The 18,860-nt window shown below is 44.9% G+C and overlaps 33 non-coding genes across 33 annotated transcripts; all 33 read left to right on the top strand.

Moving 5' to 3' along the window:
* Nucleotides 1–2,295: 2,295 nt before the first annotated feature.
* On the top strand, nucleotides 2,296–2,484 carry LOC133963046 (U2 spliceosomal RNA). Its single transcript, XR_009922586.1, has one exon. It is a non-coding gene; the product is annotated as a U2 spliceosomal RNA (small nuclear RNA).
* Nucleotides 2,485–2,997: 513 nt separating this feature from the next.
* Nucleotides 2,998–3,110, top strand: LOC133963720 (U5 spliceosomal RNA). Its single transcript, XR_009923207.1, has one exon. It is a non-coding gene; the product is annotated as a U5 spliceosomal RNA (small nuclear RNA).
* Nucleotides 3,111–3,287: 177 nt separating this feature from the next.
* Nucleotides 3,288–3,479, top strand: LOC133962724 (U2 spliceosomal RNA). The gene has a single exon (XR_009922299.1). It is a non-coding gene; the product is annotated as a U2 spliceosomal RNA (small nuclear RNA).
* A 512-nt stretch (nucleotides 3,480–3,991) lies between these two features.
* LOC133963781 (U5 spliceosomal RNA) lies at nucleotides 3,992–4,104 on the top strand. Its single transcript, XR_009923264.1, has one exon. It is a non-coding gene; the product is annotated as a U5 spliceosomal RNA (small nuclear RNA).
* Nucleotides 4,105–4,281: 177 nt separating this feature from the next.
* LOC133962889 (U2 spliceosomal RNA) lies at nucleotides 4,282–4,473 on the top strand. Its single transcript, XR_009922455.1, has one exon. It is a non-coding gene; the product is annotated as a U2 spliceosomal RNA (small nuclear RNA).
* Nucleotides 4,474–4,986: 513 nt separating this feature from the next.
* On the top strand, nucleotides 4,987–5,099 carry LOC133963719 (U5 spliceosomal RNA). Its single transcript, XR_009923206.1, has one exon. It is a non-coding gene; the product is annotated as a U5 spliceosomal RNA (small nuclear RNA).
* A 177-nt stretch (nucleotides 5,100–5,276) lies between these two features.
* Nucleotides 5,277–5,468, top strand: LOC133962596 (U2 spliceosomal RNA). The gene has a single exon (XR_009922179.1). It is a non-coding gene; the product is annotated as a U2 spliceosomal RNA (small nuclear RNA).
* A 513-nt stretch (nucleotides 5,469–5,981) lies between these two features.
* On the top strand, nucleotides 5,982–6,094 carry LOC133963780 (U5 spliceosomal RNA). The gene has a single exon (XR_009923263.1). It is a non-coding gene; the product is annotated as a U5 spliceosomal RNA (small nuclear RNA).
* A 177-nt stretch (nucleotides 6,095–6,271) lies between these two features.
* LOC133962810 (U2 spliceosomal RNA) lies at nucleotides 6,272–6,463 on the top strand. Its single transcript, XR_009922381.1, has one exon. It is a non-coding gene; the product is annotated as a U2 spliceosomal RNA (small nuclear RNA).
* A 513-nt stretch (nucleotides 6,464–6,976) lies between these two features.
* LOC133963718 (U5 spliceosomal RNA) lies at nucleotides 6,977–7,089 on the top strand. The gene has a single exon (XR_009923205.1). It is a non-coding gene; the product is annotated as a U5 spliceosomal RNA (small nuclear RNA).
* A 177-nt stretch (nucleotides 7,090–7,266) lies between these two features.
* Nucleotides 7,267–7,458, top strand: LOC133962745 (U2 spliceosomal RNA). Its single transcript, XR_009922319.1, has one exon. It is a non-coding gene; the product is annotated as a U2 spliceosomal RNA (small nuclear RNA).
* A 513-nt stretch (nucleotides 7,459–7,971) lies between these two features.
* Nucleotides 7,972–8,084, top strand: LOC133963693 (U5 spliceosomal RNA). Its single transcript, XR_009923181.1, has one exon. It is a non-coding gene; the product is annotated as a U5 spliceosomal RNA (small nuclear RNA).
* A 180-nt stretch (nucleotides 8,085–8,264) lies between these two features.
* Nucleotides 8,265–8,456, top strand: LOC133962722 (U2 spliceosomal RNA). Its single transcript, XR_009922297.1, has one exon. It is a non-coding gene; the product is annotated as a U2 spliceosomal RNA (small nuclear RNA).
* Nucleotides 8,457–8,969: 513 nt separating this feature from the next.
* LOC133963696 (U5 spliceosomal RNA) lies at nucleotides 8,970–9,082 on the top strand. The gene has a single exon (XR_009923184.1). It is a non-coding gene; the product is annotated as a U5 spliceosomal RNA (small nuclear RNA).
* Nucleotides 9,083–9,259: 177 nt separating this feature from the next.
* On the top strand, nucleotides 9,260–9,451 carry LOC133962848 (U2 spliceosomal RNA). Its single transcript, XR_009922416.1, has one exon. It is a non-coding gene; the product is annotated as a U2 spliceosomal RNA (small nuclear RNA).
* A 513-nt stretch (nucleotides 9,452–9,964) lies between these two features.
* Nucleotides 9,965–10,077, top strand: LOC133963541 (U5 spliceosomal RNA). The gene has a single exon (XR_009923038.1). It is a non-coding gene; the product is annotated as a U5 spliceosomal RNA (small nuclear RNA).
* Nucleotides 10,078–10,254: 177 nt separating this feature from the next.
* LOC133962846 (U2 spliceosomal RNA) lies at nucleotides 10,255–10,446 on the top strand. The gene has a single exon (XR_009922414.1). It is a non-coding gene; the product is annotated as a U2 spliceosomal RNA (small nuclear RNA).
* A 513-nt stretch (nucleotides 10,447–10,959) lies between these two features.
* On the top strand, nucleotides 10,960–11,072 carry LOC133963539 (U5 spliceosomal RNA). The gene has a single exon (XR_009923036.1). It is a non-coding gene; the product is annotated as a U5 spliceosomal RNA (small nuclear RNA).
* Nucleotides 11,073–11,249: 177 nt separating this feature from the next.
* On the top strand, nucleotides 11,250–11,441 carry LOC133962891 (U2 spliceosomal RNA). The gene has a single exon (XR_009922457.1). It is a non-coding gene; the product is annotated as a U2 spliceosomal RNA (small nuclear RNA).
* A 513-nt stretch (nucleotides 11,442–11,954) lies between these two features.
* Nucleotides 11,955–12,067, top strand: LOC133963716 (U5 spliceosomal RNA). Its single transcript, XR_009923203.1, has one exon. It is a non-coding gene; the product is annotated as a U5 spliceosomal RNA (small nuclear RNA).
* A 177-nt stretch (nucleotides 12,068–12,244) lies between these two features.
* Nucleotides 12,245–12,436, top strand: LOC133964265 (U2 spliceosomal RNA). The gene has a single exon (XR_009923728.1). It is a non-coding gene; the product is annotated as a U2 spliceosomal RNA (small nuclear RNA).
* A 513-nt stretch (nucleotides 12,437–12,949) lies between these two features.
* On the top strand, nucleotides 12,950–13,062 carry LOC133963538 (U5 spliceosomal RNA). The gene has a single exon (XR_009923035.1). It is a non-coding gene; the product is annotated as a U5 spliceosomal RNA (small nuclear RNA).
* A 180-nt stretch (nucleotides 13,063–13,242) lies between these two features.
* Nucleotides 13,243–13,434, top strand: LOC133962721 (U2 spliceosomal RNA). Its single transcript, XR_009922296.1, has one exon. It is a non-coding gene; the product is annotated as a U2 spliceosomal RNA (small nuclear RNA).
* Nucleotides 13,435–13,947: 513 nt separating this feature from the next.
* LOC133963537 (U5 spliceosomal RNA) lies at nucleotides 13,948–14,060 on the top strand. Its single transcript, XR_009923034.1, has one exon. It is a non-coding gene; the product is annotated as a U5 spliceosomal RNA (small nuclear RNA).
* A 180-nt stretch (nucleotides 14,061–14,240) lies between these two features.
* LOC133962681 (U2 spliceosomal RNA) lies at nucleotides 14,241–14,432 on the top strand. The gene has a single exon (XR_009922260.1). It is a non-coding gene; the product is annotated as a U2 spliceosomal RNA (small nuclear RNA).
* A 513-nt stretch (nucleotides 14,433–14,945) lies between these two features.
* Nucleotides 14,946–15,058, top strand: LOC133963692 (U5 spliceosomal RNA). Its single transcript, XR_009923180.1, has one exon. It is a non-coding gene; the product is annotated as a U5 spliceosomal RNA (small nuclear RNA).
* A 180-nt stretch (nucleotides 15,059–15,238) lies between these two features.
* LOC133962720 (U2 spliceosomal RNA) lies at nucleotides 15,239–15,430 on the top strand. Its single transcript, XR_009922295.1, has one exon. It is a non-coding gene; the product is annotated as a U2 spliceosomal RNA (small nuclear RNA).
* A 513-nt stretch (nucleotides 15,431–15,943) lies between these two features.
* On the top strand, nucleotides 15,944–16,056 carry LOC133963536 (U5 spliceosomal RNA). Its single transcript, XR_009923033.1, has one exon. It is a non-coding gene; the product is annotated as a U5 spliceosomal RNA (small nuclear RNA).
* A 177-nt stretch (nucleotides 16,057–16,233) lies between these two features.
* Nucleotides 16,234–16,425, top strand: LOC133962845 (U2 spliceosomal RNA). Its single transcript, XR_009922413.1, has one exon. It is a non-coding gene; the product is annotated as a U2 spliceosomal RNA (small nuclear RNA).
* A 513-nt stretch (nucleotides 16,426–16,938) lies between these two features.
* On the top strand, nucleotides 16,939–17,051 carry LOC133963695 (U5 spliceosomal RNA). Its single transcript, XR_009923183.1, has one exon. It is a non-coding gene; the product is annotated as a U5 spliceosomal RNA (small nuclear RNA).
* Nucleotides 17,052–17,228: 177 nt separating this feature from the next.
* Nucleotides 17,229–17,420, top strand: LOC133962886 (U2 spliceosomal RNA). The gene has a single exon (XR_009922452.1). It is a non-coding gene; the product is annotated as a U2 spliceosomal RNA (small nuclear RNA).
* A 513-nt stretch (nucleotides 17,421–17,933) lies between these two features.
* On the top strand, nucleotides 17,934–18,046 carry LOC133963535 (U5 spliceosomal RNA). Its single transcript, XR_009923032.1, has one exon. It is a non-coding gene; the product is annotated as a U5 spliceosomal RNA (small nuclear RNA).
* A 177-nt stretch (nucleotides 18,047–18,223) lies between these two features.
* Nucleotides 18,224–18,415, top strand: LOC133962844 (U2 spliceosomal RNA). Its single transcript, XR_009922412.1, has one exon. It is a non-coding gene; the product is annotated as a U2 spliceosomal RNA (small nuclear RNA).
* The last annotated feature ends 445 nt before the right edge of the window (nucleotides 18,416–18,860 follow it).

The raw sequence follows: 18,860 nt of genomic DNA, 5'->3' as shown, positions 1-18,860 counted from the left end.
CTACGTTTTTTAAAGCAGAAAAGGTTGACTACATGAAAGGTGCAACATTGTTAGACAATATAGACAGATTCATACCTGAAGATCTGAGAACAGAGCTAGATAAAGATTTTACTTTAGAAGAAATCCTGAGGGCAACCATGTCTTTGAAAAAGGGCAAGGTGCCAGGAATAGATGGGATCACAAAAGAATTTTATATAATATTTTGGGAAGACATTGGGTCATGGCTGTTAGAGTTGTTCACTTATATATGTACATCTGGGATTATGGGGGAATCCATGAGAAAAGGGGTGATATCCCTGCTGTTTAAAAAAGGTGATGTCAACAAAATATCAAACTACAGGCCTCTAACAATGCTTTGTACAGATTATAAGATTTTTAGTAAGGTTTTGACAAACCGTTTGGTGTCAGCTCTACCCTTAATCATCGGCTCAGATCAGACATGTGCAGTACCTGGCAGGCAACTAAACTGGAATTTACAAATGCATAGAGATATACTATCTTATTCTCAGGACAGAAATATACCACTAATTGTCCTCAGTCTTGACCAGGAAAAAGCCTTTGACAGAGTTGATCACAATTTTTTGTTTAGGACACTAAAGAAATTTGGCTTCGGTGCTAGATTCAGGAGTTGGTTGAGGATTTTATACACAGAAGTCGGAAGCAGTGTTAATGTTAATGGCAACCTTGGTGAATTCTTTAAACAAACCAGAGGGGTCAGACAGGGATGTCCAGCATCAGCCCCCTTGTATGTGCTATTCATTGAAACGCTGGCATGTGCAATCAGGAAAAATGTTAACATCAAGGGTATACAGCTGCCTGGTGGTGAATCCTTGACCATATCCCAGTATGCAGATGACACTGTACTGTATTTAAAAGATGATTTCTGTCTGCGCGAAGCTATGCAGGTCATCGACACATTCTCAGTTGCTTCTGGTTCTAGAGTCAATACAGGAAAATCCCAAATCAAATACTTTGGAAAGTGGAAGGACAGAGTTGATAACCCTTTAGGGTTCTCTCTGTGTGCGGGGCCAATGACTTTACTGGGAATATCCTTTGGAAATAACAATGATGGAGAAACTAATTGGGAGACAAAATTGGGAAAAGTGCTGAAAAAACTAAATATGTGGAAATTAAGAAGGCTGTCCATTAGTGGTAAGATTTTGGTTATTAAATCTGATTTATTGCCGACATTACTTCATGTGGCTTATATTTTCCCCATGCCGGCTTTAGTTTGTTTAAAACTTCAAAAATCTCTGTTTCAGTTCATATGGGGAGGGTATGAATACATTAAAAGAGCTACAATGTATCAGCCGGTCGAAAGAGGTGGTAGGGACATGCCAAATTTAGGTTTGAAGTTCAAAGTTTTGTTTTTTTCAAATACATGTAGAATAATGTTAAACCCACCTGAACACAAATGCCAACCATTGATTAAATTCTGGCTCTCTATCCATCTGAGACCTCTTGTGGCGAAATGGGAAAACAGTTTTCCGAAAGCAGAGGTCATGCCAGATCATTATAAAAAAATGATAAGTTGGGCAAAGAAATACAAGGAGTGTTGGAAAAGAGATTCAGTAGTTAATCACAAAAAGCTGTATGAAACGTTGATTGCTAAGTTTGACCCTAAAGATGGTTTGCATGTTCATAGTGACGTGTGGAGAAGAACCCAATGCAAGAGTCTAGAAAACAGATTAAGAGATTTTAATTGGTTGGTGCTTCATAGGAAATTACCTGTGAGGAATACTCTATTTAATCATGATTTAACATTAAATAGGATATGCCCAAGACGTGGATGCAATGGGGTAGAAACCGTGGAACATGCATTATTTGAATGTCCTTTTGCAAAACAATTGTGGAAGAAATTGGGCCAAAGATTCGGGTTTCTAAAAGAGGTGAATTGGGAAAAAGTTCTGTTCATGGATTTTAGTTTAGAGGGGGACAAAGGTGTGTGCAAAGCCTTAGAACTTACATCAATTGTGAAGGCTAAGTTATGGGAGGTAAGAGGTAGTATAATAAATGAGACGGAAAAGTGGTCGATAGAAAACACTACACACAGTATTGAAGACATTATGCGGCGAAAACTTAAATTGGAGGCGAGCAAATGGGGCATTGACTCAATTAAAGATCGATGGAAAATTATTTTTGACAATCTGTAGACTGAACTCATGAAAGAGTCTTTTATTGTACCTCCTCTTATTTTCTTTTAGTCCGATAGAATTCTGGAGGTCTTAAGATGTGGAGAGATGATGATCTTTGTAATGTAAAGTATTGTACTGCTCATGAGTGAATTAAATAAAAAAAAATTCCAAAAAAAAAAAAAAAAAAAAAAAAAATCTGTTCTTATCAGTTTAATATCTGATATGTCCTCTATATGAGGACTACATATTAAGCAGATTTTTGGCAAGAGGAGCAGAAATTTGGAGCTTGCTCCCTTCTCTCCACGCATCGACCTAGCATTGCAGTGCCGCTGGGAACGGTGCACTCTGTTCTTACCTTGTAGAAAAGCAAGCACTCAAACAATTGTGGAGGTTTCAAGGTGAATTCTACACTGGGTCAATGAAACTGAGGGAATGGCCTGGCAGAGTTTGACAAGTGTGCAAAACTGCTCTGATGACTCACTGCCTTGTGAAGCGATTATGCATGAATCTCCACAGGGTCACAATGAGCATCAACTGGATTCCAAATAGAATCAGAAGCATTTGTCAAAAACTGAAACGTGTTTTCACTCAACATCTCCTGGGAGACTTGGTGAGAAAGCAGAGTCCGCTTTTGGACCCAATGTAAGTGGTTCAGGGATGTATTGCTTAAAAAGGCTTAAAAGCCAATCACTAGTCAGGGCAGGAGCAAATAAAGCCTTGTATAATTTGTGTTGGCAGATGGGGGCGTGGTGGGAATGTTGTATACTAGAATCTGACATGCGGAAAGCAAAGAGAGGCCCACCGCGAAGGTGGTGACTGTGACCGAGAGGCTCCACCGCTGCTCTCGAGCAGAGGGCCATGCTGACTCTGGTTTCTCTTCATAACGCACAAGTCTTTCGCCTTTTACTAAAGACTTCCGTGGAGAGGAACAAACATGAGTTGAATCTATTTTTGGCAGGCTTTGCTGTTTGGCTGAGCCTTATGAAATTGTGAAAAGTCAAAGAGCTGTCTAGGTCAGCAATCAGGTGTCCACAAAGGAGAGCTTGGGCGGAGGTGATGAGCAGCCATTGTAATGCACACCTACAAACGGGGTACCACAGCAAGGGAGATTTGTGCCAAGAGGTTAGCGTGGACATCCAACACTTGTGGATTATCGCTTCTCGGCCTTTTGGCTAAGATCAAGTGTAGTATCTGTTCTTATCAGTTTAATATCTGATATGTCCTCTATATGAGGACTACATATTAAGCAGATATTTGGCAAGAGGAGCAGAAATTTGGAGCTTGCTCCCTTCTCTCCACGCATCGACCTAGCATTGCAGTGCCGCTGGGAACGGTGCACTCTGTTCTTACCTTGTAGAAAAGCAAACACTCAAACAATTGTGGAGGTTTCAAGGTGAATTCGACACTGGGTCAATGAAACTGAGGGAATGGCCTGGCAGAGTTTGACAAGTGTGCAAAACTGCTCTGATGACTCACTGCCTTGTAAAGCGATCATGCATGACTCTGCACGGGGTCACAATAAGCATCAACTAGATTCCAAATAGAATCAGAAGCGTTTGTCAAAAACTGAAACGTTTTTTCACTGAACATCTCCTGGGAGACTTGGTGAGAAAGCAGAGTCCGCTTTTGGACCCAATGTAAGTGGTTCAGTGATGTATCGCTTAAAAAGGCTTAAAAGCCAATCACTAGTCAGGGCAGGAGCAAATAAAGCCTTGTATAATTTGTGTTGGCAGATGGGGGCGTGGTGGACTGTTGTATACTAGAATCTGACATGCGGAAAGCAAAGAGAGGCCCACCGCGAAGGTGGTGACTGTGACCGAGAGGGTCCACCGCTGCTCTCGAGCAGAGGGCCATGCTGACTCTGGTTTCTATTCATAACGCACAAGTCTTTCGCCTTTTACTAAAGACTTCCGTGGAGAGGAACAAACATGAGTTGAATCTATTTTTGGCAGGCTTTGCTGTATGGCTGAGCCTTATGAAATTGTGAAAAGTCAAAGAGCTGTCTAGGTCAGCAATCAGGTGTCCACAAAGGAGAGCTTGGGCGGAGGTGATGAGCAGCCATTGTTATGCACACCTACAAACGGGGTACAACAGCAAGGGAGATTTGTGCCAAGAGGTTAGCTTGGACATCCAACACTTGTGGATTATCGCTTCTCGGCCTTTTGGCTAAGATCAAGTGTAGTATCTGTTCTTATCAGTTTAATATCTGATATGTGCTCTATATGAGGACTACATATTAAGCAGATTTTTGGCAAGAGGAGCAGAAATTTGGAGCTTGCTCCCTTCTATTCACGCATCGACCTAGCATTGCAGTGCCGCTGGGAACGGTGCACTCTGTTCTTACCTTGTAGAAAAGCAAGCACTCAAACAATTGTGGAGGTTTCAAGGTGAATTCTACACTGGGTCAATGAAACTGAGGGAATGGCCTGGCAGAGTTTGACAAGTGTGCAAAACTGCTCTGATGACTCACTGCCTTGTGAAGCGATTATGCATGAATCTCCACGGGGTCACAATGAGCATCAACTGGATTCCAAATAGAATCAGAAGCATTTGTCAAAAACTGAAACGTGTTTTCACTCAACATCTCCTGGGAGACTTGGTGAGAAAGCAGAGTCCGCTTTTGGACCCAATGTAAGTGGTTCAGGGATGTATTGCTTAAAAAGGCTTAAAAGCCAATCACTTGTCAGGGCAGGAGCAAATAAAGCCTTGTATAATTTGTGTTGGCAGATGGGGGCGTGGTGGGAATGTTGTATACTAGAATCTGACATGCGGAAAGCAAAGAGAGGCCCACCGCGAAGGTGGTGACTGTGACCGAGAGGCTCCACCGCTGCTCTCGAGCAGAGGGCCATGCTGACTCTGGTTTCTCTTCATAACGCACAAGTCTTTCGCCTTTTACTAAAGACTTCCGTGGAGAGGAACAAACATGAGTTGAATCTATTTTTGGCAGGCTTTGCTGTTTGGCTGAGCCTTATGAAATTGTGAAAAGTCAAAGAGCTGTCTAGGTCAGCAATCAGGTGTCCACAAAGGAGAGCTTGGGCGGAGGTGATGAGCAGCCATTGTAATGCACACCTACAAACGGGGTACCACAGCAAGGGAGATTTGTGCCAAGAGGTTAGCGTGGACATCCAACACTTGTGGATTATCGCTTCTCGGCCTTTTGGCTAAGATCAAGTGTAGTATCTGTTCTTATCAGTTTAATATCTGATATGTCCTCTATATGAGGACTACATATTAAGCAGATTTTTGGCAAGAGGAGCAGAAATTTGGAGCTTGCTCCCTTCTCTCCACGCATCGACCTAGCATTGCAGTGCTGCTGGGAACGGTGCACTCTGCTCTTACCTTGTAGAAAAGCAAACACTCAAACAATTGTGGAGGTTTCAAGGTGAATTCGACACTGGGTCAATGAAACTGAGGGAATGGCCTGGCAGAGTTTGACAAGTGTGCAAAACTGCTCTGATGACTCACTGCCTTGTAAAGCGATCATGCATGACTCTGCACGGGGTCACAATAAGCATCAACTAGATTCCAAATAGAATCAGAAGCGTTTGTCAAAAACTGAAACGTTTTTTCACTCAACATCTCCTGGGAGACTTGGTGAGAAAGCAGAGTCCGCTTTTGGACCCAATGTAAGTGGTTCAGGGATGTATCGCTTAAAAAGGCTTAAAAGCCAATCACTAGTCAGGGCAGGAGCAAATAAAGCCTTGTATAATTTGTGTTGGCAGATGGGGGCGTGGTGGGAATGTTGTATACTAGAATCTGACATGCGGAAAGCAAAGAGAGGCCCACCGCGAAGGTGGTGACTGTGACCGAGAGGGTCCACCGCTGCTCTCGAGCAGAGGATCATGCTGACTCTGGTTTCTATTCATAACGCACAAGTCTTTCGCCTTTTACTAAAGACTTCCGTGGAGAGGAACAAACATGAGTTGAATCTATTTTTGGCAGGCTTTGCTGTATGGCTGAGCCTTATGAAATTGTGAAAAGTCAAAGAGCTGTCTAGGTCAGCAATCAGGTGTCCACAAAGGAGAGCTTGGGCGGAGGTGATGAGCAGCCATTGTTATGCACACCTACAAACGGGGTACAACAGCAAGGGAGATTTGTGCCAAGAGGTTAGCTTGGACATCCAACACTTGTGGATTATCGCTTCTCGGCCTTTTGGCTAAGATCAAGTGTAGTATCTGTTCTTATCAGTTTAATATCTGATATGTGCTCTATATGAGGACTACATATTAAGCAGATTTTTGGCAAGAGGAGCAGAAATTTGGAGCTTGCTCCCTTCTCTCCACGCATCGACCTAGCATTGCAGTGCCGCTGGGAACGGTGCACTCTGTTCTTACCTTGTAGAAGAGCAAACACTCAAACAATTGTGGAGGTTTCAAGGTGAATTCTACACTGGGTCAATGAAACTGAGGGAATGGCCTGGCAGAGTTTGACAAGTGTGCAAAACTGCTCTGATGACTCACTGCCTTGTAAAGTGATCATGCATGACTCTGCACGGGGTCACAATGAGCATCAACTAGATTCCAAATAGAATCAGAAGCGTTTGTCAAAAACTGAAACGTTTTTTCACTCAACATCTCCTGGGAGACTTGGTGAGAAAGCAGAGTCCGCTTTTGGACCCAATGTAAGTGGTTCAGGGATGTATCGCTTAAAAAGGCTTAAAAGCCAATCACTAGTCAGGGCAGGAGCAAATAAAGCCTTGTATAATTTGTGTTGGCAGATGGGGGCGTGGTGGGAATGTTGTATACTAGAATCTGACATGCGGAAAGCAAAGAGAGGCCCACCGCGAAGGTGGTGACTGTGACCGAGAGCATCCACCGCTGCTCTCGAGCAGAGGGCCATGCTGACTCTGGTTTCTCTTCATAACGCACAAGTCTTTCGCCTTTTACTAAAGACTTCCGTGGAGAGGAACAAACATGAGTTGAATCTATTTTTGGCAGGCTTTGCTGTTTGGCTGAGCCTCATGAAATTGTGAAAAGTCAAAGAGCTGTCTAGGTCAGCAATCAGGTGTCCACAAAGGAGAGCTTGGGCGGAGGTGATGAGCAGCCATTGTTATGCACACCTACAAACGGGGTACCACAGCAAGGGAGATTTGTGCCAAGAGGTTAGCGTGGACATCCAACACTTGTGGATTATCGCTTCTCGGCCTTTTGGCTAAGATCAAGTGTAGTATCTGTTCTTATCAGTTTAATATCTGATATGTCCTCTATATGAGGACTACATATTAAGCAGATTTTTGGCAAGAGGAGCAGAAATTTGGAGCTTGCTCCCTTCTCTCCGAGCATTGGCCTAGCATTGCAGTGCCGCTGGGAACGGTGCACTCTGTTCTTACCTTGTAGAAAAGCAAACACTCAAACAATTGTGGAGGTTTCAAGGTGAATTCTACACTGGGTCAATGAAACTGAGGGAATGGCCTGGCAGAGTTTGACAAGTGTGCAAAACTGCTCTTATGACTCACTGCCTTGTGAAGTGATTATGCATGACTCTGCACGGGGTCACAATGAGCATCAACTGGATTCCAAATAGAATCAGAAGCATTTGTCAAAAACTGAAACGTGTTTTCACTCAACATCTCCTGGGAGACTTGGTGAGAAAGCAGAGTCCGCTTTTGGACCCAATGTAAGTGGTTCAGGGATGTATCGCTTAAAAAGGCTTAAAAGCCAATCACTAGTCAGGGCAGGACCAAATAAAGCCTTGTATAATTTGTGTTGGCAGATGGGGGCGTGGTGGACTGTTGTATACTAGAATCTGACATGCGGAAAGCAAAGAGAAACCCCACCGCGAAGGTGGTGACTGTGACCGAGAGGCTCCAACGCTGCTCTCGAGCAGAGGGCCATGCTGACTCTGGTTTCTCTTCATAACGCACAAGTCTTTCGCCTTTTACTAAAGACTTCCGTGGAGAGGAACAAACATGAGTTGAATCTATTTTTGGCACGCTTTGCTGTATGGCTGAGCCTTATGAAATTGTGAAAAGTCAAAGAGCTGTCTAGGTCAGAAATCAAGTGTCCACAAAGGAGAGCTTGGGCGGAGGTGATGAACAGCAGCCATTGTTATGCACACCTACAAACGGGGTACCACAGCAAGGGAAATTTGTGCCAAGAGGTTAGCGTGGACATCCAAAACTTGTGGATTATCGCTTCTCGGCCTTTTGGCTAAGATCAAGTGTAGTATCTGTTCTTATCAGTTTAATATCTGATATGTCCTCTATATGAGGACTACATATTAAGCAGATATTTGGCAAGAGGAGCAGAAATTTGGAGCTTGCTCCCTTCTCTCCACGCATCGACCTAGCATTGCAGTGCCGCTGGGAACGGTGCACTCTGTTCTTACCTTGTAGAAAAGCAAACACTCAAACAATTGTGGAGGTTTCAAGGTGAATTCGACACTGGGTCAATGAAACTGAGGGAATGGCCTGGCAGAGTTTGACAAGTGTGCAAAACTGCTCTGATGACTCACTGCCTTGTAAAGCGATCATGCTTGACTCTGCACGGGGTCACAATGAGCATCAACTAGATTCCAAATAGAATCAGAAGCGTTTGTCAAAAACTGAAACGTTTTTTCACTCAACATCTCCTGGGAGACTTGGTGAGAAAGCAGAGTCCGCTTTTGGACCCAATGTAAGTGGTTCAGGGATGTATCGCTTAAAAAGGCTTAAAAGCCAATCACTAGTCAGGGCAGGAGCAAATAAAGCCTTGTATAATTTGTGTTGGCAGATGGGGGCGTGGTGGGAATGTTGTATACTAGAATCTGACATGCGGAAAGCAAAGAGAGGCCCACCGCGAAGGTGGTGACTGTGACCGAGAGCATCCACCGCTGCTCTCGAGCAGAGGGCCATGCTGACTCTGGTTTCTCTTCATAACGCACAAGTCTTTCGCCTTTTACTAAAGACTTCCGTGTAGAGGAACAAACATGAGTTGAATCTATTTTTGGCAGGCTTTGCTGTATGGCTGAGCCTTATGAAATTGTGAAAAGTCAAAGAGCTGTCTAGGTCAGCAATCAGGTGTCCACAAAGGAGAGCTTGGGCGGAGGTGATGAGCAGCCATTGTTATGCACACCTACAAACGGGGTACCACAGCAAGGGAGATTTGTGCCAAGAGGTTGGCTTGGACATCCAACACTTGTGGATTATCGCTTCTCGGCCTTTTGGCTAAGATCAAGTGTAGTATCTGTTCTTATCAGTTTAATATCTGATATGTCCTCTATATGAGGACTACATATTAAGCAGATTTTTGGCAAGAGGAGCAGAAATTTGGAGCTTGCTCCCTTCTCTCCGAGCATTGGCCTAGCATTGCAGTGCCGCTGGGCACGGTGCTCTCTGTTCTTACCTTGTAGAAAAGCAAACACTCAAACAATTGTGGAGGTTTTAAGGTGAATTCTACACTGGGTCAATAAAACTGAGGGAATGGCCTGGCAGAGTTTGACAAGTGTGCAAAACTGCTCTGATGACTCACTGCCTTGTGAAGCGATTATGCATGAATCTGCACGGGGTCACAATGAGCATCAACTGGATTCCAAATAGAATCAGAAGCATTTGTCAAAAACTGAAACGTGTTTTCACTCAACATCTCCTGGGAGACCTGGTGAGAAAGCAGAGTCCGCTTTTGGACCCAATGTAAGTGGTTCAGGGATGTATTGCTTAAAAAGGCTTAAAAGCCAATCACTAGTCAGGGCAGGAGCAAATAAAGCCTTGTATAATTTGTGTTGGCAGATGGGGGCGTGGTGGGAATGTTGTATACTAGAATCTGACATGCCGAAAGCAAAGAGAGGCCCACCGCGAAGGTGGTGACTGTGACCGAGAGGCTCCACCGCTGCTCTCGAGCAGAGGGCCATGCTGACTCTGGTTTCTCTTCATAACGCACAAGTCTTTCGCCTTTTACTAAAGACTTCCGTGGAGAGGAACAAACATGAGTTGAATCTATTTTTGGCAGGCTTTGCTGTATGGCTGAGCCTTATGAAATTGTGAAAAGTCAAAGAGCTGTCTAGGTCAGCAATCAGGTGTCCACAAAGGAGAGCTTGGGCGGAGGTGATGAGCAGCCATTGTTATGCACACCTACAAACGGGGTACCACAGCAAGGGAGATTTGTGCCAAGAGGTTGGGTTGGACATCCAACACTTGTGGATTATCGCTTCTCGGCCTTTTGGCTAAGATCAAGTGTAGTATCTGTTCTTATCAGTTTAATATCTGATATGTCCTCTATATGAGGACTACATATTAAGCAGATTTTTGGCAAGAGGAGCAGAAATTTGGAGCTTGCTCCCTTCTCTCCGAGCATTGGCCTAGCATTGCAGTGCCGCTGGGCACGGTGCTCTCTGTTCTTACCTTGTAGAAAAGCAAACACTCAAACAATTGTGGAGGTTTTAAGGTGAATTCTACACTGGGTCAATGAAACTGAGGGAATGGCCTGGCAGAGTTTGACAAGTGTGCAAAACTGCTCTGATGACTCACTGCCTTGTGAAGCGATTATGCATGAATCTCCACGGGGTCACAATGAGCATCAACTGGATTCCAAATAGAATCAGAAGCATTTGTCAAAAACTGAAACGTGTTTTCACTCAACATCTCCTGGGAGACTTGGTGAGAAAGCAGAGTCCGCTTTTGGACCCAATGTAAGTGGTTCAGGGATGTATTGCTTAAAAAGGCTTAAAAGCCAATCACTAGTCAGGGCAGGAGCAAATAAAGCCTTGTATAATTTGTGTTGGCAGATGGGGGCGTGGTGGGAATGTTGTATACTAGAATCTGACATGCGGAAAGCAAAGAGAGGCCCACCGCGAAGGTGGTGACTGTGACCGAGAGGCTCCACCGCTGCTCTCGAGCAGAGGGCCATGCTGACTCTGGTTTCTCTTCATAACGCACAAGTCTTTCGCCTTTTACTAAAGACTTCCGTGGAGAGGAACAAACATGAGTTGAATCTATTTTTGGCAGGCTTTGCTGTATGGCTGAGCCTTATGAAATTGTGAAAAGTCAAAGAGCTGTCTAGGTCAGCAATCAGGTGTCCACAAAGGAGAGCTTGGGCGGAGGTGATGAGCAGCCATTGTTATGCACACCTACAAACGGGGTACCACAGCAAGGGAGATTTGTGCCAAGAGGTTAGCTTGGACATCCAACACTTGTGGATTATCGCTTCTCGGCCTTTTGGCTAAGATCAAGTGTAGTATCTGTTCTTATCAGTTTAATATCTGATATGTCCTCTATATGAGGACTACATATTAAGCAGATTTTTGGCAAGAGGAGCAGAAATTTGGAGCTTGCTCCCTTCTCTCCGAGCATTGGCCTAGCATTGCAGTGCCGCTGGGCACGGTGTTCTCTGTTCTTACCTTGTAGAAAAGCAAACACTCAAACAATTGTGGAGGTTTTAAGGTGAATTCTACACTGGGTCAATAAAACTGAGGGAATGGCCTGGCAGAGTTTGACAAGTGTGCAAAACTGCTCTGATGACTCACTGCCTTGTAAAGTGATCATGCATGACTCTGCACGGGGTCACAATGAGCATCAACTAGATTCCAAATAGAATCAGAAGCGTTTGTCAAAAACTGAAACGTTTTTTCACTCAACATCTCCTGGGAGACTTGGTGAGAAAGCAGAGTCCGCTTTTGGACCCAATGTAAGTGGTTCAGGGATGTATCGCTTAAAAAGGCTTAAAAGCCAATCACTAGTCAGGGCAGGAGCAAATAAAGCCTTGTATAATTTGTGTTGGCAGATGGGGGCGTGGTGGGAATGTTGTATACTAGAATCTGACATGCGGAAAGCAAAGAGAGGCCCACCGCGAAGGTGGTGACTGTGACCGAGAGCATCCACCGCTGCTCTCGAGCAGAGGGCCATGCTGACTCTGGTTTCTCTTCATAACGCACAAGTCTTTCGCCTTTTACTAAAGACTTCCGTGGAGAGGAACAAACATGAGTTGAATCTATTTTTGGCAGGCTTTGCTGTTTGGCTGAGCCTCATGAAATTGTGAAAAGTCAAAGAGCTGTCTAGGTCAGCAATCAGGTGTCCACAAAGGAGAGCTTGGGCGGAGGTGATGAGCAGCCATTGTTATGCACACCTACAAACGGGGTACCACAGCAAGGGAGATTTGTGCCAAGAGGTTAGCGTGGACATCCAACACTTGTGGATTATCGCTTCTCGGCCTTTTGGCTAAGATCAAGTGTAGTATCTGTTCTTATCAGTTTAATATCTGATATGTCCTCTATATGAGGACTACATATTAAGCAGATTTTTGGCAAGAGGAGCAGAAATTTGGAGCTTGCTCCCTTCTCTCCACGCATCGACCTAGCATTGCAGTGCCGCTGGGAACGGTGCACTCTGTTCTTACCTTGTAGAAAAGCAAACACTCAAACAATTGTGGAGGTTTCAAGGTGAATTCTACACTGGGTCAATGAAACTGAGGGAATGGCCTGGCAGAGTTTGACAAGTGTGCAAAACTGCTCTGATGAATCACTGCCTTGTAAAGTGATCATGCATGACTCTGCACGGGGTCACAATGAGCATCAACTAGATTCCAAATAGAATCAGAAGCGTTTGTCAAAAACTGAAACGTTTTTTCACTCAACATCTCCTGGGAGACTTGGTGAGAAAGCAGAGTCCGCTTTTGGACCCAATGTAAGTGGTTCAGGGATGTATCGCTTAAAAAGGCTTAAAAGCCAATCACTAGTCAGGGCAGGAGCAAATAAAGCCTTGTATAATTTGTGTTGGCAGATGGGGGCGTGGTGGGAATGTTGTATACTAGAATCTGACATGCGGAAAGCAAAGAGAGGCCCACCGCGAAGGTGGTGACTGTGACCGAGAGGCTCCACCGCTGTTCTCGAGCAGAGGGCCATGCTGACTCTGGTTTCTCTTCATAACGCACAAGTCTTTCGCCTTTTACTAAAGACTTCCGTGGAGAGGAACAAACATGAGTTGAATCTATTTTTGGCAGGCTTTGCTGTATGGCTGAGCCTTATGAAATTGTGAAAAGTCAAAGAGCTGTCTAGGTCAGAAATCAAGTGTCCACAAAGGAGAGCTTGGGCGGAGGTGATGAACAGCAGCCATTGTTATGCACACCTACAAACGGGGTACCACAGCAAGGGAAATTTGTGCCAAGAGGTTATGGTGGACATCCAACACTTGTGGATTATCGCTTCTCGGCCTTTTGGCTAAGATCAAGTGTAGTATCTGTTCTTATCAGTTTAATATCTGATATGTCCTCTATATGAGGACTACATATTAAGCAGATATTTGGCAAGAGGAGCAGAAATTTGGAGCTTGCTCCCTTCTCTCCACGCATCGACCTAGCATTGCAGTGCCGCTGGGAACGGTGCACTCTGTTCTTACCTTGTAGAAAAGCAAACACTCAAACAATTGTGGAGGTTTCAAGGTGAATTCGACACTGGGTCAATGAAACTGAGGGAATGGCCTGGCAGAGTTTGACAAGTGTGCAAAACTGCTCTGATGACTCACTGCCTTGTAAAGCGATCATGCATGACTCTGCACGGGGTCACAATGAGCATCAACTAGATTCCAAATAGAATCAGAAGCGTTTGTCAAAAACTGAAACGTTTTTTCACTCAACATCTCCTGGGAGACTTGGTGAGAAAGCAGAGTCCGCTTTTGGACCCAATGTAAGTGGTTCAGGGATGTATCGCTTAAAAAGGCTTAAAAGCCAATCACTAGTCAGGGCAGGAGCAAATAAAGCCTTGTATAATTTGTGTTGGCAGATGGGGGCGTGGTGGGAATGTTGTATACTAGAATCTGACATGCGGAAAGCAAAGAGAGGCCCACCGCGAAGGTGGTGACTGTGACCGAGAGGCTCCACCGCTGCTCTCGAGCAGAGGGCCATGCTGACTCTGGTTTCTCTTCATAACGCACAAGTCTTTCGCCTTTTACTAAAGACTTCCGTGGAGAGGAACAAACATGAGTTGAATCTATTTTTGGCAGGCTTTGCTGTATGGCTGAGCCTTATGAAAATGTGAAAAGTCAAAGAGCTGTCTAGGTCAGAAATCAAGTGTCCACAAAGGAGAGCTTGGGCGGAGGTGATGAGCAGCAGCCATTGTTGTGCACACCTACAAACGGGGTACCACAGCAAGGGAGATTTGTGCCAAGAGGTTAGAGTGGACATCCAACACTTGTGGATTATCGCTTCTCGGCCTTTTGGCTAAGATCAAGTGTAGTATCTGTTCTTATCAGTTTAATAACTGATATGTCCTCTATATGAGGACTACATATTAAGCAGATTTTTGGCAAGAGGAGCAGAAATTTGGAGCTTGCTCCCTTCTCTCCGAGCATTGGCCTAGCATTGCAGTGCCGCTGGGAACGGTGCACTCTTTTCTTACCTTGTAGAAAAGCAAACACTCAAACAATTGTGGAGGTTTCAAGGTGAATTCTACACTGGGTCAATGAAACTGAGGGAATGGCCTGGCAGAGTTTGACAAGTGTGCAAAACTGCTCTTATGACTCACTGCCTTGTGAAGTGATTATGCATGACTCTGCACGGGGTCACAATGAGCATCAACTGGATTCCAAATAGAATCAGAAGCATTTGTCAAAAACTGAAACGTGTTTTCACTCAACATCTCCTGGGAGACTTGGTGAGAAAGCAGAGTCCGCTTTTGGACCCAATGTAAGTGGTTCAGGGATGTATCGCTTAAAAAGGCTTAAAAGCCAATCACTAGTCAGGGCAGGACCAAATAAAGCCTTGTATAATTTGTGTTGGCAGATGGGGGCGTGGTGGACTGTTGTATACTAGAATCTGACATGCGGAAAGCAAAGAGAAACCCCACCGCGAAGGTGGTGACTGTGACCGAGAGGCTCCAACGCTGCTCTCGAGCAGAGGGCCATGCTGACTCTGGTTTCTCTTCATAACGCACAAGTCTTTCGCCTTTTACTAAAGACTTCCGTGGAGAGGAACAAACATGAGTTGAATCTATTTTTGGCACGCTTTGCTGTATGGCTGAGCCTTATGAAATTGTGAAAAGTCAAAGAGCTGTCTAGGTCAGAAATCAAGTGTCCACAAAGGAGAGCTTGGGCGGAGGTGATGAACAGCAGCCATTGTTATGCACACCTACAAACGGGGTACCACAGCAAGGGAAATTTGTGCCAAGAGGTTAGCGTGGACATCCAACACTTGTGGATTATCGCTTCTCGGCCTTTTGGCTAAGATCAAGTGTAGTATCTGTTCTTATCAGTTTAATATCTGATATGTCCTCTATATGAGGACTACATATTAAGCAGATATTTGGCAAGAGGAGCAGAAATTTGGAGCTTGCTCCCTTCTCTCCACGCATCGACCTAGCATTGCAGTGCCGCTGGGAACGGTGCACTCTGTTCTTACCTTGTAGAAAAGCAAACACTCAAACAATTGTGGAGGTTTCAAGGTGAATTCTACACTGGGTCAATGAAACTGAGGGAATGGCCTGGCAGAGTTTGACAAGTGTGCAAAACTGCTCTGATGACTCACTGCCTTGTGAAGCGATTATGCATGAATCTCCACGGGGTCACAATGAGCATCAACTGGATTCCAAATAGAATCAGAAGCATTTGTCAAAAACTGAAACGTGTTTTCACTCAACATCTCCTGGGAGACTATGTGAGAAAGCAGAGTCCGCTTTTGGACCCAATGTAAGTGGTTCAGGGATGTATTGCTTAAAAAGGCTTAAAAGCCAATCACTAGTCAGGGCAGGAGCAAATAAAGCCTTGTATAATTTGTGTTGGCAGATGGGGGCGTGGTGGGAATGTTGTATACTAGAATCTGACATGCGGAAAGCAAAGAGAGGCCCACCGCGAAGGTGGTGACTGTGACCGAGAGGCTCCACCGCTGCTCTCGAGCAGAGGGCCATGCTGACTCTGGTTTCTCTTCATAACGCACAAGTCTTTCGCCTTTTACTAAAGACTTCCGTGGAGAGGAACAAACATGAGTTGAATCTATTTTTGGCAGGCTTTGCTGTATGGCTGAGCCTTATGAAATTGTGAAAAGTCAAAGAGCTGTCTAGGTCAGCAATCAAGTGTCCACAAAGGAGAGCTTGGGCGGAGGTAATGAGCAGCCATTGTTATGCACACCTACAAACGGGGTACCACAGCAAGGGAGATTTGTGCCAAGAGGTTAGCTTGGACATCCAACACTTGTGGATTATCGCTTCTCGGCCTTTTGGCTAAGATCAAGTGTAGTATCTGTTCTTATCAGTTTAATATCTGATATGTCCTCTATATGAGGACTACATATTAAGCAGATTTTTGGCAAGAGGAGCAGAAATTTGGAGCTTGCTCCCTTCTCTCCGAGCATTGGCCTAGCATTGCAGTGCCGCTGGGCACGGTGCTCTCTGTTCTTACCTTGTAGAAAAGCAAACACTCAAACAATTGTGGAGGTTTTAAGGTGAATTCTACACTGGGTCAATAAAACTGAGGGAATGGCCTGGCAGAGTTTGACAAGTGTGCAAAACTGCTCTGATGACTCACTGCCTTGTGAAGCGATTATGCATGAATCTGCACGGGGTCACAATGAGCATCAACTGGATTCCAAATAGAATCAGAAGCATTTGTCAAAAACTGAAACGTTTTTTCACTCAACATCTCCTGGGAGACTTGGTGAGAAAGCAGAGTCCGCTTTTGGACCCAATGTAAGTGGTTCAGGGATGTATCGCTTAAAAAGGCTTAAAAGCCAATCACTAGTCAGGGCAGGAGCAAATAAAGCCTTGTATAATTTGTGTTGGCAGATGGGGGCGTGGTGGGAATGTTGTATACTAGAATCTGACATGCGGAAAGCAAAGAGAGGCCCACCGCGAAGGTGGTGACTGTGACCGAGAGCATCCACCGCTGCTCTCGAGCAGAGGGCCATGCTGACTCTGGTTTCTCTTCATAACGCACAAGTCTTTCGCCTTTTACTAAAGACTTCCGTGTAGAGGAACAAACATGAGTTGAATCTATTTTTGGCAGGCTTTGCTGTATGGCTGAGCCTTATGAAATTGTGAAAAGTCAAAGAGCTGTCTAGGTCAGCAATCAGGTGTCCACAAAGGAGAGCTTGGGCGGAGGTGATGAGCAGCCATTGTTATGCACACCTACAAACGGGGTACCACAGCAAGGGAGATTTGTGCCAAGAGGTTGGCTTGGACATCCAACACTTGTGGATTATCGCTTCTCGGCCTTTTGGCTAAGATCAAGTGTAGTATCTGTTCTTATCAGTTTAATATCTGATATGTCCTCTATATGAGGACTACATATTAAGCAGATTTTTGGCAAGAGGAGCAGAAATTTGGAGCTTGCTCTCTTCTCTCCGAGCATTGGCCTAGCATTGCAGTGCCGCTGGGCACGGTGCTCTCTGTTCTTACCTTGTAGAAAAGCAAACACTCAAACAATTGTGGAGGTTTTAAGGTGAATTCTACACTGGGTCAATAAAACTGAGGGAATGGCCTGGCAGAGTTTGACAAGTGTGCAAAACTGCTCTGATGACTCACTGCCTTGTGAAGCGATTATGCATGAATCTGCACGGGGTCACAATGAGCATCAACTGGATTCCAAATAGAATCAGAAGCATTTGTCAAAAACTGAAACGTGTTTTCACTCAACATCTCCTGGGAGACCTGGTGAGAAAGCAGAGTCCGCTTTTGGACCCAATGTAAGTGGTTCAGGGATGTATTGCTTAAAAAGGCTTAAAAGCCAATCACTAGTCAGGGCAGGAGCAAATAAAGCCTTGTATAATTTGTGTTGGCAGATGGGGGCGTGGTGGGAATGTTGTATACTAGAATCTGACATGCCGAAAGCAAAGAGAGGCCCACCGCGAAGGTGGTGACTGTGACCGAGAGGCTCCACCGCTGCTCTCGAGCAGAGGGCCATGCTGACTCTGGTTTCTCTTCATAACGCACAAGTCTTTCGCCTTTTACTAAAGACTTCCGTGGAGAGGAACAAACATGAGTTGAATCTATTTTTGGCAGGCTTTGCTGTATGGCTGAGCCTTATGAAATTGTGAAAAGTCAAAGAGCTGTCTAGGTCAGCAATCAGGTGTCCACAAAGGAGAGCTTGGGCGGAGGTGATGAGCAGCCATTGTTATGCACACCTACAAACGGGGTACCACAGCAAGGGAGATTTGTGCCAAGAGGTTGGGTTGGACATCCAACACTTGTGGATTATCGCTTCTCGGCCTTTTGGCTAAGATCAAGTGTAGTATCTGTTCTTATCAGTTTAATATCTGATATGTCCTCTATATGAGGACTACATATTAAGCAGATTTTTGGCAAGAGGAGCAGAAATTTGGAGCTTGCTCCCTTCTCTCCGAGCATTGGCCTAGCATTGCAGTGCCGCTGGGCACGGTGCTCTCTGTTCTTACCTTGTAGAAAAGCAAACACTCAAACAATTGTGGAGGTTTTAAGGTGAATTCTACACTGGGTCAATGAAACTGAGGGAATGGCCTGGCAGAGTTTGACAAGTGTGCAAAACTGCTCTGATGACTCACTGCCTTGTGAAGCGATTATGCATGAATCTCCACGGGGTCACAATGAGCATCAACTGGATTCCAAATAGAATCAGAAGCATTTGTCAAAAACTGAAACGTGTTTTCACTCAACATCTCCTGGGAGACTTGGTGAGAAAGCAGAGTCCGCTTTTGGACCCAATGTAAGTGGTTCAGGGATGTATTGCTTAAAAAGGCTTAAAAGCCAATCACTAGTCAGGGCAGGAGCAAATAAAGCCTTGTATAATTTGTGTTGGCAGATGGGGGCGTGGTGGGAATGTTGTATACTAGAATCTGACATGCGGAAAGCAAAGAG

Source organism: Platichthys flesus, chromosome 10, assembly GCF_949316205.1.
Source record: "Platichthys flesus chromosome 10, fPlaFle2.1, whole genome shotgun sequence".
NCBI lineage: Eukaryota > Metazoa > Chordata > Actinopteri > Pleuronectiformes > Pleuronectidae > Platichthys > Platichthys flesus.
Note: the sequence above shows the minus strand (reverse complement) of the source record. Positions and strands in the feature narration are given on the sequence as shown.